The sequence below is a fragment of the Pinus tabuliformis genome, chromosome 4_2 (genome assembly GCF_031772625.1).
Source record: "Pinus tabuliformis cultivar Carrire ecotype Pingquan chromosome 4_2, CPIR1, whole genome shotgun sequence".
Classification (NCBI taxonomy): domain Eukaryota; kingdom Viridiplantae; phylum Streptophyta; class Pinopsida; order Pinales; family Pinaceae; genus Pinus; species Pinus tabuliformis.
This window is the reverse complement of record NC_142304.1, coordinates 420912875-420920109: the sequence shown is the minus strand read 5'-3', so window position 1 is coordinate 420920109 and position 7235 is coordinate 420912875. Positions and strand designations below refer to the sequence as shown.

The following is a 7235-nucleotide window of genomic DNA, read 5'->3' as shown; positions in this document are numbered from 1 at the left end:
TCTTGGTAAAGATCTTCAATGGGCGAGATAACCAATAGGGAAACACTGATTTTAGGCTAGTAAATTGATAAAAAGGGTTTTTAATAAAATGATGGGGATTTTCTAGGCTGCATGGGGAAAGTAACAGCTTGAACAGAGAAATGTAATCCAAAACACAGGTTCTCTCCTGAGGCAAGGTAGGCAAGAAATTTAACATCAAATTGAGATTTAAATGGACTGGCAAGACTGCTGAGGAGCTGACAAGGGAATAGAGGATGAATCCTTGTCAAACAGAGGAAAACATTGAATATGAACAAACGTATAGGCAGAGCATAAAACATTATGAATTCTACCTAAACTCTTCATTTGTTCAACTGGAAATGATCATGAAGTGAAATGAAACATAACAGGTTACATATGAAACAGAAGAAAAACTTATGCTAACTTTCACACCACAGGAATCTCAGAAGCCAGAGCTGTGTAATTTCGTTAAAAGCTCTGTCAAGGACTGTACAAGAAAGCTTTGTTACACACACACCTCCACCAGCGCCCAGTTCTCTCTCTCCCCTCACTCTCTCTTCTCTTTTTACACTTCTTTTACAAATGATTTTTAAATACATTAAATGCTAAGGAAAAACAAATCGACCCCAAAACAGGGGCGTTGTTTCACCTGCAATTATAAAAATGGAAAAGAGCGTTTCCTCTATTCTAAAATAAAATAGCGTCTCCCTAAAAATCCTCTGATGGCCGACACATGGAGCGTAGATCCCGTTAGGATCAGGACTGAAGTCTTGAAATAGGAATCGAATCCTATGTCTTCGGCTGTGATGTATATCGTTGTTCCAATTTAAAGTATTTTGGCTCCGTTTGAATAGCGCTCTGTTGTATGCCCATGAATGGGAAAAAGGGCAACGGAACTGGTATTGGTATTTTAATACAAACCTGGCCTGCTTTCAATCTCATGTTGAAATTTTCTTGCAGCTACACCTGATGTTGTGAATATAGAAGCCCCGTTGCCATATTGATTTTTTTTCATAATATCAATGGCCTCCTCCGAACCTCCAATTTGTGTGCCAACCTTACAGGCCATATGGTACAAACCAACAGAAGGATCACTCGCAAAGTCCGTAGCTAGGTGGTGATAGTGAGTAGAAAACAAGCCACGACATCCAGTTTCATGGGCAAGATGTTCTAGCACTGCATGCGTAATTGCCTGTCCATCAGAAGTTGCAGTTCCACGTCCAAGTTCATCTAATACTACCAGTGAATCTCGTGTTACAGATGACAGCATAGATGTCGTTTCTAAGAGTTCAACAAGAAAAGTACTTTGCCCAGCCATGATATGGTCCTTTGCTCCCATACGAACAAATATGCGGTCAACTGGTGAACATTCAAACTCTTCAGCAGGAACATCTACCCCAAGTTGTGCCAAGATAACTGCCAAGCATACTTGCCGAAGAAGAGTTGATTTTCCACCCATGTTGGGTCCTGTAAGAAACATGAAACAAGCATTTCTGTGACCACCTATATTCACATCATTCGGAACAAAGCACCCACTTCCACTTAGGCTAGATAAAATTGGATGTCCCAACTCTTTAGCACGTAAGTACGGGGTGTCAACTTCATCACTCAATAGCTTAGTGGTGTCTTTGATAGATGGCCTGCATGTAGGTCCAACAAAGTAATTACTAGCAAGTGCTAGACTTATTAACACGTCCATCTCTGCAACCACATTAACAATCCCATGCCATATGCTATGGTGCTCGCAAAATTGTCTAATCAAACCTTGCAATATTCCTCTCAAGGATGCTTCTCGTTGTCCTTGTGCATCAGCGAGGTCTTGTAATAGTTGTTTAACCTTTGGTGTCCAAAACCTGTGAAAACCCTTTCTTGATGACCGAGCTTCATAATCTTGAGGAACTTTTGCAAGTAGACTTTCAGGTATCTCTATTTGATAGTGCTCTTTTCCAACAGTAACATAATTTATCATATCACTTCCAAAATACTTCCGCTGCATTTCCAAGTGTTTTTCTATCTCTATTTCAATTTCTCTCACAGTTCTATTAGCTACATCATAGTCCTTATCCACACCTTCACAAGGCAGAATACAGCCAGTCTTTTCTGCTGAACCAATCAAAAGCATTTTAATAGTTGACCTCGCATCAGGGAGACCTTTACCTGGAGTTAAAATATGCCGTAACAAACTGGATTTTACCTCATCCATATTGTCATTGAAAAACAGACAAGATTGGATCATACACCGGCATCCATGAAGAGCAGCAATAAATTCTTGGAGTTGCTTTTTTGCTGCATCTTCATAAAGAACAACTCGATCAACATTCCTTCCAGCAGCACCACTGCTTGAATAGAGGCGTGCAAGCATTCGCTCCATGTCTGGCAACTTCGTTAATTCTTTCTGAAACTTGATCGCAGAACCAAAATCTACAACCGCACCCTTTAACTCTGCTATAGCATCTTGACGTTCCAAGATTCGCTCTGCACGCCTTAGAGGTCGCACGAGCCATTTTCTTAGCAACATTTTACCAAATCCTGTTACACAGTGATCTATCTGTGCAAAAAGAGTCCCTGAGGAGCTGCCATCTTGGTTGTTCTCAAGAATCTCAAGATTCTCCAAGGCAGCTGCATCAAGGACCATGTAAGGTTCAACAAGATGAGCATATTGGGAAGAAAATACCAGATTGCTTTTATCAGATGCAGACTGCATAGTCACAAAATCTGAACAAGGAAAGATCTCAAGTTTTCCAAAACTTAGCAAACTTTGATCTAGCAAAACCTGCCGCAGGTAAGACAGACAGCCTCCAAATGCAGAGAGAGCAAGCTGCCCATTTTCCCCTGCACTTACTACCTGGCAAATGACATCAGGTAAACTTTCTATTTAATTATCTGCTGCAATATCACTATAAACACATTCAGCTTTGTTAGTAACTTCATTTCTTGAGAACGAGCTGTAAAGTTGAAAACATCTGGTGTTACACTTCCATAATCTTCACTACTTGACCAGAGTCTTTTTCTGTATCATCTTCAAAACAACTTTTAAAGCACATTTTGTTGCACTCCTCTTTTCCAAGACAACAGACTAGCAAGACGGAGTCTAACATCGGCTCCAATTGGGATGGCAGCTGCCTCTTCGTGGAGGTGCCAAGAACCGCAGAACTTTGGGAGAGCAGACAGTGCCTCCATCCATTGGGAAATGGAGTCCATTATTTCAACAAATCAACACAACTGAAGACTCAACTTATTAACTGGAAACTGACTGAATTGATTAAAAGACTAATTCGGCAAACTTCAAACTAGAACTGTAATAAAACTGGAACAAGATGATGCCTTTTGGCTGCTTATTTATTTACAAAATCTACCCTACTCTGTTGTACAAACAATAGATTAGGTAATACTGAAATGCCAGATTAACCATTCAAGTAAACCTGAGAATGATGCCGCTTGAGAATGCTTCCACGAGGACACAGATGTAATTGCTGGTAGCCCTTCATGCACGTAATGAGCCTGGTCACGTACAAGACAGCCTGATCTGTCAATCAAACTGAAAAACGTGTCCATGTAAGTTGCCATAGGATCGCGGAAACCAGACTCTGTTGGCTGCCCCAACTTTGCAATACATACTTCCAGCTGCACATTTTCAATGTAAACATATGTAGGCAAGTCTATGATTTCTTGTTTCGATGGAGGAAGGATTTCAAAAAACTTTTTAGGGTCTTGGAAATCATATGACTGGATTTTCTCATCTAAGCATTGATTCTCCTTTTCGATTCTTTCAACAATTAACTCACAAAATCTAGTTTTGAACCAAGGGAACTTTGGAGATTTCAACAAATGAAGCAAGGCACTGAAAACATCTTTATCAAATTCAGTATCTGCTAACTCCTTTCTTATTCCTTCTACAGCTTCACACAGGGTAAGGTTTGGCACATACCCTACCATTGCATGAAGGGATCAGCAAGCACTGGAATGTCTGGATCGAATTGAAGTTGCCAGGTGAATGGTTCAGCCTGCATATGTGTCTGACTGTTGTCCACCATCAGCATCAGATCTGCGATTTGATTTCATGTACTGGGACAAGACAATCAACAAGTCGAATGTTCTCCCCAATATGGTCGCCAATATTTTAACGCTTGAACTTTCACCTCAGGCTGAGAAAGGTAAACTCCAAGGCAACATCAAACCACTTAGCCTCGTAGCTAGCCCTACGGGGTAGGAGAGGGCTCTCTCCGGTTTATCTCGGTAAAGATCTTCAATGGGCGAGATAACCAGTAGGGAAACACTGATTTTAGGCTAGTAAATTGATAAAAAGGGTTTTTAATAAAATGATGGGGTTTTTCTGGGCTGCATGGGGAAAGTAACAGCTTGAACAAAGAAATGTAATCCAAAACACAGGTTCTCTCCTGAGGCAAGGTAGGCAAGAAATTTAACATCAAATTGAGATTTAAATGGACTGGCAAGACTGTTGAGGAGCTGACAAGGGCATAGAGGATGAATCCTTGTCAAACAGAGGAAAACATTGAATATGAACAAACTTATAGGCAGAGCATAAAACATTATGAATTCTACCTAAACTCTACATTTGTTCAACTGGAAATGATCATGAAGTGAAATGAAACATAACAGGTTACATATGAAACAGAAGAAAAACTTATGCTAACTTTCACACCACAGGAATCTCAGAAGCCAGAGCTGTGTAATTTCGTTAAAAACTCTGTCAAGGACTGTACAAGAAAGCTCTGCTACACACACACCTCCACCAGTGCCCAGATCTCTCTCTCCCCTCACTCTCTCTTCTCTTTTTACACTTCTTTTACAAATGATTTTTAAATACATTAAATGCTAAGGAAAAACAAATCGACCCCAAAACAGGGGCGCTGTTTCACCTGCAATTATAAAAATGGCAAAGAGAATTTCCTCTATTCTAAAATAAAACATCGTCTCCCTAAAAATCCTCTGATGGCCGACACATGGAGCGCAGATCCCGTTAGGATCAGGACTGAAGTCTTGAAATAGGAATCGAATCCTATGTCTTCGGCTGTGATGTATATCGTTGTTCCAATTTAAAGTATTTCGGCTCCATTTGAATAGCGCTCTGTTGTGTGCCCATGAATGAGAAAAAGGGCAACGAAACTGGTATTGGTATTTTAATACAAACCTGGCCTGCTTTCAATCTCATGTTGAAATTTTCTTGCAGCTACACCTGATGTTGTGAATATAGAAGCCCCGTTGCCATATTGATTTTTGTTCACAATATCAATGGCCTCCTCCAAACCTCCAATTTGTGTGCCAACCTTACAGGCCATATGGTACAAACCAACAGAAGGATCACTCGCAAAGTCCGTAGCTAGGTGGTGATAGTGAGTAGAAAACAAGCCACGACATCCAGTTTCATGGGCAAGATGTTCTAGCACTGCATGCGCAATTGCCTGTCCATCAGAAGTTGCAGTTCCACGTCCAAGTTCATCTAATACTACTAGTGAATCTCGTGTTGCAGATGACAGCATAGATGTCGTTTCTAAGAGTTCAACAAGAAAAGTACTTTTCCCAGCCATGATATGGTCCTTTTCTCCCATATGAACAAATATGCGGTCAACTGGTGAAAATTCAAACTCTTCAGCAGGAACATCTGCCCCAAGCTGTGCCAAGATAACTGCCAAGCATACTTGCCGAAGAAGAGTTGATTTTCCACCCATGTTGGGTCCTGTAAGAAACATGAAACAAGCATTTCTGTGACCACCTATATTCACATCATTCAGAACAAAGCACCCACTTCCACTTAGGCTAGATAAAATTGGATGTCCCAACTCTTTAGCACGTAAGTAAGGGGTGTCAACTTCATCACTCAATAGCTTAGTGGTGTCTTTGATGGATGGCCTGCATGTAGGTCCAACAAAGTAATTACTAGCAAGTGCTAGACTTATTAACACATCCATCTCTGCAACCACATTAACAATCCCATGCCATATGCTATGGTGCTCGCAAAATTGTCTAATCAAACCTTGCAATATTCCTCTCAAGGATGCTTCTCATTGTCCTTGTGCATCAGCGAGGTCTTGTAATAGTTGTTTAACCTTTGGTGTCCAAAACCTGCGAAAACCCTTTCTTGATGATCGAGCTTCATAATCCTGAGGAACTTTTGCAAGCAGACTTTCAGGTATCTCTATTTGATAGTGCTCTTTTCCAACAGTAACATAATTTATCATATCACTTCCAAAATACTTCCGCTGCATTTCCAAGTGTTTTTCTAGCTCTATTTCAATTTCTCTCACAGTTCTATTAGCCGCATCATAGTCCTTATCCACACCTTCACAAGGCAGAATATGGCCAGTCTTTTCTGCTGAACCAATCAAAAGAATTTTAATAGTTGACCTCGCATTAGGGAGACCTTTACCTGGAGTTAAAATATGCCGTAACAAACTGGATTTTACCTCATCCATACTATCATTGAAAAAAAGAGAAGCTTGGATCATACACCGGCATCTATGAAGAGCAGCAATAAATTCCTGGAGTTGCGTTTTTGCTGCATCTTCATAAAGAACAACTCGATCAACATTCCTTCCAGCAGCACCACTGCTTGAATAGAGGCGTGCAAGCATTCGCTCCATGTCTGACAACTTCGTTAATTCTTTCCGAAACTTGATCGCAGAACCAAAATCTACAACCACACCCTTTAACTCTGCTATAGCATCTTGACGTTCCAAGATTCGCTCTGCACACCTTAGAGGTAGCATGAGCCATTTTCTTAGCAACCTTTTACCAAATCCTGTTACACAGTGATCTATCTGTGCAAAAAGAGTCCCTGAGGAGCTGCCATCTTGGTTGTTCTCAAGAATCTCAAGATTCTCCAAGGCAGCTGCATCAAGGGCCATGTAAGGTTCAACAAGATGAGCATATTGGGAAGAAAATACCAAATTGCTTTTATTAGATGCAGACTGCATAGTCACAAAATATGAACGAGGAAAGATCTCAAGTTCGCCAAAACTTAGCAAACTTTGATCTAGCAAAACCTGCCGCAGGTAAGACAGACAGCCTCCAAATGCAGAGAGAGCAAACTGCCCATTTTCCCCTGCACTTACTACCTGGCAAATGACATCAGGTAAACTTTCTGTTTAATTATCTGCTGCAGTATCACTATAAACACATTCAACTTTGTTAGTAACTTCATTTCTTGAGAACAAGCTATAAAGTTGAAAACATCTGGTGTTACACTTCCATAATATTCACTACTTGACCAGAGT

At 40.6% G+C, this 7235-nt stretch overlaps 2 pseudogenes; both read right to left on the bottom strand.

The window, feature by feature from the left end:
- Positions 1-910: 910 nt before the first annotated feature.
- On the bottom strand, positions 911-3936 carry LOC149169739 (DNA mismatch repair protein MSH6 pseudogene; annotated as a pseudogene).
- Positions 3937-5141: 1205 nt separating this feature from the next.
- The window catches only part of LOC149169738 (DNA mismatch repair protein MSH6 pseudogene), a 153220-nt pseudogene continuing 151126 nt past the window's right edge, over positions 5142-7235 (bottom strand).